We start from the raw sequence: 8276 nt of genomic DNA on the forward strand, positions 1-8276 counted from the left end.
CTCCATTACACACAGCTGCCAATAATTCACAGGTATAGGTTCTGCCAATAATAAAGTGGCTTGTTCAGCCATCCTGTGCCTGGTTCTGGCAACTGATTTTGCAGGTGAACTTCACACTCATTGGCTCCATGCTTTAGCAGTAACTATCTCAGACCATAACATGGTTGCTGGGTGGGCATATTGTTTTTTTTAATTCATTAATTTTTGATAGCTACCACAGCTATATAATTTGATGATGATGACGACGATGATGCATGTATCAAAATCCTGTATATCTGGGGCTAAATCACACATTTACTAACAGACAATTTTAGATTTTTTTTAAGTATAAGTAAATGTGTGATTTAGCCCCAGAATCACATTATCAATGTTGATAATTTCCAATCGATCAAAATAAATTAAAATCAATCATTAATTAATATATCCCTAAGAGTGTAATGTCAAGGTGTAATATTTGTCTCATTAAAAATGTACGTCTAATTTCCTCCTTATCACATCTGGTGCAAAAGTAATTTTCTTCTGTGGTGTGCAAATGTCTGAATGATCTCTAAGCAAAGCGAGGAACACCTCCTAACAATGTACCTTCTCCACACATTTATCTCATTTTAATAATCTCGCCCTGCTGTAAAATATAAATGTTTTAATCATCTTGGACTTCTTCACAAAGCAAGTCACACTGATGTGCCTAATCTGCAGCAAGTGAGGTATATCCAAGTGAGGAATATAAGAACAGCATAGGCCCGGTACTCCTCCTCAAATGATTACTCCGGGTGCCTTCCGTAATAATAAAATAGTCAGTAATAGGGTGGTACACCACAAAAAGACACAAAGTTAAAGCTGTTTCGAAAGAACACTAGAGTTTACTTTAGCATTTCAGCCTTGGTCAGACTTTCAGTACACAATTAATCCTAAATCTGCTGAAATCTGATACAGTAAACCACAAATTGATAAATAGTGTACCCTTAGCCCCTACCACCTTTTTTGCAGTATAGCTATGCAAGTATATATAATGTTTGTTGATTACTTGTATTTGGTGCTGATAATACTCACTTTTATTTATGTTTGTCCTGTTACCATAGTGAGTTCTGGGTGTCAGACATCCCACTCGCTGTGCTCTGTGACGTGGAGATGTCAGACGCCAAATCAGATGGATGTCGGATACTACACAGGTGTCATTTGCAAAGTGTATAGGTAAGTGATGTGTTTTATATTGTATTCTTCCTGACAAAATTCTGACCACCGCACCTTAAGACCCTACTGCCATTGGGACTTAGTCCATTTACATAGATTTATCTAAGAGGAACTCTCACCATTATACTGATCCCATCAATATAATCTGCTGATTTGCACAGTTATCAATACTGACTAATTACAGTGCTAGTCACATTAACCAGTGGGTGGATAACATCTAACCTACTTGTGGAACATTGGACAACAATGAAATAACTATTCATTAATTAACCAGCATCCACTGAAGTTCATTGATATTAACTCTATCCATGGTTGCACGTTTTTTAAACTGTAATTTCTTGCTGAACATTATTAAGAATACTTGACATTGTCTACATTATGTCATTTGAATGTACATTCAAGGTTTTAAAATTTACAAAGAAAGTTTGACCAAGACTGAAACATGGAAGTAAACTCTAGTGGTCATCGGACCCAGCTTTAACTTTGTGTATATATTATCAAACTATACGAATCTTGTCTTCTTTAATCTCAGAAAATAAGATGCCAGGATTCAGCATCATAGGCACTGAGCTACATAATTTTATGATTTTAATATTAAAAATAAAATTATTGCCGTCTGCGCTTACTCCAGAATCCAATCAGATTCACAATGAGAAATCCCTTCAGACACAGAATATACAGCCTGTGCGATTTTATTGGCTGTAATTATAGATATTTCTTTGACTGAAACATTTATGCTGTAACTGGCTGCTTTGATTACAGGCCTAGCAAAGTACCTGCCTGAATCCAATATCATACTGCATGAGGGCAGGGACCAGCATATAATTACTACTTACACTATGCTTAGTGAATAATCAATAAGTTTAAAATATTCTTGTACAGGTCATTGCCTTTACCTCTGCATTTTTGCTTATTACTTATGCAACAGTGTAAAATGGAATGTAAATATGCAATCAGGGATGGCTACAGAAATCTTGGGTCAAGTACACTAATGTCTCTTAGGGCCCCACCTTCTCACCATCACCCCCGACCCAGCACCCACACTTCCCTCTTCTGCATGTGATATATGATGCGTGATTATGGTAACTGAAAGAAATGGCAGCCTTTAAATAAAGTAAAAAAACACTATGATTTACCACACTGTCTCTCTGTCACTGATGATGTTGTTCTTGTGTGCCGTCTCTTCCAAGGTCTTCTTGATGACAGTGCTGTGTATGCCTAAGGGATAGGAGTAATGGTGTCTGCATCCAGCCATCCTTAGTCCTCAGCCCCCATCACCTTTCATAATTTCAGCCTCTCATCATGATCCTCAGTCCAAAAGCCCATCATCACCTTCCTCAGCCTCAGACCATCATCACCATCCTCAGACCTGAGCACCTTCATCACACCACCATCACCTTCCCCAGCCCTCAGTCCAATCACCTTCTTCAGCCCCCATCACCATCCTTTGCCCCCAACCCCCTTCACCTTACTCAGCCTTGAACACCCTTCACCTTCCTCAGCCCACAACTTTCTTCATCTTCCTCAGCCTCCAGCCCCCATTACCTTCCTCAGCCCCATCACCTTCCCAATCCTCCATCACCTTAGCCCCTCACCACCAAAGCCTGCCTAATGGGCAGAGATGATGGGTGGTGACATGAACTATGATGTCATGCCACCATATTTTTGACTGAAAGGTAAAGCCCAACTCAGGTCATGTCTGAGCCACCAGGAAAAGCCCAGTGCTGCCCGGATCAAGATACAAGAGAGCTGCACAGCAGGTATGGATCCCAGCAGCCACGATGCAGTGAGTCCATTGTCTGCGGCCCTATTTTGTACCCATTTGTACCCCTCTGGACCACAGGCCTGGTAAAGGTGTACCCTTAGTCCCCTCTCCATCACTGGGCTTGCATTTGATCCATGGTGGTTATATGTAATTATGTTATGCTTCCGAAACCTTTACCATTTTTTTAGTCATGTACTTTGAATCACAACAAAAAGCTGCAATCTTCTAATTAAAAGACCAGTACACCTAAAATATTAGATCAATAGCATAATGTAATGTATGTAAGGGGTAAATTTACTAAGATTTGTGTTGGTTTCCGTTTGTCCCGTTTTTCAACTCGGATAGGATAAAAAATGGCCGTTTTTTTTTTCACTTTAAAAATTGGGAATTTTGTAAGCTCCCGGTTTTGACATGATCATTTTGATTTATGGAGTATTTTGAGTGTTTAGAGTGACAATCTATCCTAAATTAAATATTGTTAGTATCTTACTAGTGACCAGAATCTATTGATTTTAAATATTATCAATGTTTATCGCCTAACTAGTTTCTTCTATTTACAAACATTAACCCTTTAAACCATACTGTAGCAAAAGGTGGAACCCTGGATTCATTGACAACCAACAGTAAATCTGTGACCACGGTTATTGTTACATTGTGTGACTTTTGAAAATTGATTTAGAGGAATATGTTCTAATGGAATACTGTTTATATATATATTAATGTAATCATTAATTTTAAGACTGATTAGTTCAATTATTTTGATTGTTAGTGCCTCTATTTTTCTTTGTTGATGCTCTTTCCATACCCAAACAATCCTCTGACACCAGTACAACAATGATATTGCCATTTCTGTATGATTGGATTATATCACTCACTTAACATTTTCTACCATGAAAACTGTCTGGATCAACATACAATATGTACTGTAGTGCTTATGCTCATGCAGCAAATTCTTATTCCCCTATAGATACAGTAGTAAGCTTGCAAACAGAGACCTCTTACTTCTTGGTCTGTATCCATTCTCATGATCAGACCCTAGTACAGTATACATATGCAGCACCTCTGGACCAGATCCCGGCATTCAGAAAGAAAACCTCCGTCAATCAGCATTCAGCAAGAAGACTCAAGACCCAGTGTTTGAGCACACATGTTTATACCCCCCCAGAATAGGCAGGACAATAGAGAAGTTTCTTGCTTATGCCATTGGTTCCCAGGGGAGAAGCATATGTTACAGTGCATTTAACAGGCTGGTTCAAATAGACTCGCCCAGCCTCTAACAACTGAGGGTCTTTTCCCTCCCGCCTCCCCATGCTGCATCCTAACAGTTCTTCATAAAATATACATTTTGTTGCTTGTAGTTTCTGCAGTCCATAAGTTGAGAATGCATGATGTGATCTCCACACCGATAGTACCGGAATTCTGTTGAAAGAGTATGCATCAGTTCGAACCCAAACACGGCTGTCTTAACATGTATAAAACCTTAGTTATCAAATATCTTTATTTCTAAGCATTTAAACTAACTGAAGCAACTTAAATCATATACTTTAAAGCTTATTAAACCTTATGTGTGAATATGTAATGTGTGAGTATTCGGGGTTTGATATAAAGATGTATTAATGTGTGTATGAGGAAGGGTGCACTTAACTCTCACTAAGTGAACATTTTAGCAGTGTGACATGCTGAGTCAGATTGTTCCACATGCCCACTCACTCAGCAGTCCCTCCCACCTGTCCCAGGCTTCAAAAGAAAAACTCTTTATTCTCCCAGTCTCTTGTGTGAAATGCAAATAACCCAGCTACAAGAGACAGACCTAAGATGACACTCTAGTCTTTGAAATCATGTCCTTGCAGGAATCCTGCTTATGTAGGTGTGTATTCGAGCCAGACCACCTGTAGCGAGGGCAGACACTGTCCAGGAAGCTTATCTACACAAGCTAGTTTTCACGTAGCCATTTGCTCTATTTATCTAATGCAATCCAATTTTTTGACATACTGTAAAGCCATTTCTGAAATATATCCTTTATAATACCTAAAGTCATGAAATAGGCTTCTGATGAATCGCCGTAACTTATGGCGATGGTCACAGATGCATTTGCATGATGCTAATAGTATTATCACCACATGTACTAAAGCGTGAGTTTATCTAAAATGGCGCTTAGGCAGCCATCTCGCAAAATGGCGTCTTGCGGCCAGTCGCAAGATGGTGTCGCTGCGATTCAAATTTAAACTGATCTTGTCTCAGCCAATCTAGTTTTGATTATATATATATATAGATATATATATATATATATATATATAAAACATTGGATTAAACATTGGTTGAATCAGTACTTAACATATACTGTAGTAATGAATTTGTCTCTTCCTGCTAGAGAGCTTCATTTAGTCACATACTCATGCATAGTCATCCCTGCCTTTCCCAGCTTTATCACATTCACACCACACACACACACGCCTCTGACTTAAAAGTTAGTTCTTTATTACCCTCCTGTCTTTTTGCTTCTTTTTCTACCATTTATTTTCTTGTTTGTTTTTATGTATAGGTTTTGAAGTGTATAACGTCATAAGGATTTTGTTACTGCTATCTGGATATTAAACTTCTTGTGGCTTCACTACTTTGTAGTTGAATGCACAGCTTATTGTATCAGGTATATTATTTTAGTCACATGTACTATAGACATATGTGTTGCAAATTATTGTGTATGTATTTATCACATTGTGTATTTGTTTATTAGTGACACCTAGTTTTTTGGTATATCATTTGTTGGTTTCTAGTGTAGTAGTGTGCACAACACTCCTTTAAATTGTTAAAGTGCTGTAACCCTTAGCATGACCGGAACATACTTGTTTTTCTGTTTGAACCCTGTATCTTGCTCTCTTGGACTGACCCTAGGCTTACATAAAATAGTCTTGCTCTTCTGCCTAATCTTTTCTACCTTGCTTCCTTGGATTAATTACTGTCTTGGCATGTAACAAATAAACTTGCTTTACTTTTAAACTTCCACTGCTAGATTTTTTGTGTATCAGATTTTTTGTTGGGTTAAATGAACTATAATGGCAATAAGCATGAGCTGTGAAATAGTTTTCTGTGATGCTAAAAGACAAAATAACCAGTTTAGAAGTTTTCATACAAAGACCAAATAGTTTGACAAATTAATTATGAACTGCTCACTCTACACCGTAAATAATATTGGTGTTTTGTCAATCTAATGTCTAAATTTAAGTCAGAAAATAATCTTTCTAACTCTAAATTTAAGAAAAGCTGCTTTGACATCATTATTCCTAAGTGTATATATCAAAGGATTCATCATTGATGTAAAAATTCCATAAAATATAGCAATGAATTTTTGTTCCTGATAGAGAGCTTGACCTAGGTTTCATGTAGGCAGCTATACCTGAGCCATAAGACATTGTCACAACTATCATGTGAGACCCACAGGTGGAGAAAGCTTTGCGCTGCCCAGCTGCAGATGTCATTTTTAAAATGCTTAAAATGATTTGAAAATAAGATATTACAATAAATGTGAATGGTGCTATGAGAATAATCACACTAAGAACAAAAATAACTAATTCAATAAGAAAAATATTTTCACAACCCAGTGATAACACTTCTGGCACCTCACACACAAAATTATTAATTTCATTATTGTCACAACGATTTACACTGAGTGTAATAATAACAAGTGAAGTAGAGAAAATAAATCCACATATCCATGTACCCATGGCTAATCTCACTCAAACCGCTTTACTCATGATTGTAGTATAATGTAACGGATTACATATAGCTACATAACGGTCATAAGCCATAATAGCAAGCAGAATACACTCTTTTATCCCTAAGGAGAGAGAAATAAACATTTGTGCTGCACACTCAGCATAAGAGTAAGTTTTCTTTACTGACATCAAATCTATCAGCATCCTCGGCACAGATGTAGATGAATAACAGAGATCCAGAAATGAGAGGTTAAAAAGGAAGAAATACATAGAAGTGTGAAGATTGGCATCTGTCAGAATTAGAATTATGATAGAAATGTTTCCAATTAATATGATCATATACACAAATAGAAAGACATAGAAAATAATAACTTGTGTCCTGGGATCACTGGAAAGTCCAAGAAGAATAAATTCCATTAATACTGTATTATTTTTCCAAGGCATTCTTTAAGATAAAATGGAAAATGATCTCAGTGATCTGTTATAAAATAATTTCTTATTAATGTTGTTTTCTCTGTTGTAAAACACTGAAAAGAAAATCATCTACATTATACTTTGTAAATATTTTCCCCATATAAAATCGATAAAATGCCTAAAAAGTAACATAAACATAATGAAGTGTCATGTGGATGACAGTAAGAGTTGGCTGCAGCTCTTTCCCTCTGTAATCATCTTCATATAATTATAAAACATCTGACATTATTAAGGCTGAAGGAACCTGCTGTACTGTAATTACACCAAGTAGTGTCCTCACACCAAGGACAAGGTGGATTAGTAGAACTAAGTTTACCTCCTTGATCCCATGATATAACTTATTGATTTTGCTCTATCTGTCCATCGTTAGTGATCTCTGTTGCCTCCCTGGTGAGAGAGCTGCCAATGTACATAGGAAACTGTCCTGGCTCTATATTTATCAGGAAGGTTGTCACTAAAAATAAACATAGGTCTACACACAGAAACTTTAAACTGACAGGTGTCTGTAACAGTACATATGCAGTACAAAAGTGAAGACCTCCTCCATCAACAGCTAAGGAAGTTCCCTCTGTTACTGTAAATTGTGAAAAAGAGAAGTAGTTGCCAAAAGATTATTGTCTTAAGTTATGATCCAGTTACTGTAAAAATATTAACTCCCTCATTTATATCTATCTCTCCTCATTCAATCCACACTACGCCTCCTCTAGGGACTGATTCAGAGATGAATACAGTTTCATCTTACCTACCAGCTGTGATAATAATGCTTCACTGTGCATATTAAAGCACACATATCAGTTGCACCACTGAATTTTGCACCAGCCCTATGCAGGTGCAGTTTAAACATGGCTGTCTGTGTCAGTGCAACTGCATATTTAGACAGAGTCACTGACTGTGACATGCCCATGTCTGGTTACCACCCTTCTGTTATCTCACAGAAACACCCACTATAATTTTATCTCTCTGCATGCAATTTCAAACTGCACTTTTGTGTTGTAACCATTGGGATACATGTGCAGTGCAACTCAGATGCTGGGCTGGAGTTTGAGGGATGTAGGGGGAAGGAAATGGACAGTTAAAAGGGGGCTAGGGAGCCTTAGATGTAGAACACGGCTCTTGCTTGATAGACACTGGTG

At 37.4% G+C, this 8276-nt stretch overlaps 1 pseudogene; it reads right to left on the bottom strand.

Annotated features, from left to right (window-relative positions):
* Nucleotides 1-6179: 6179 nt before the first annotated feature.
* On the bottom strand, nucleotides 6180-7113 carry LOC148512002 (putative olfactory receptor 2B3; annotated as a pseudogene).
* Between the last annotated feature and the right edge of the window lie 1163 nt (nucleotides 7114-8276).

Source organism: Taudactylus pleione, unplaced genomic scaffold (assembly GCF_031769625.1).
Source record: "Taudactylus pleione unplaced genomic scaffold, aTauple2 ptg000286l, whole genome shotgun sequence".
Classification (NCBI taxonomy): Eukaryota; Metazoa; Chordata; class Amphibia; order Anura; family Myobatrachidae; genus Taudactylus; species Taudactylus pleione.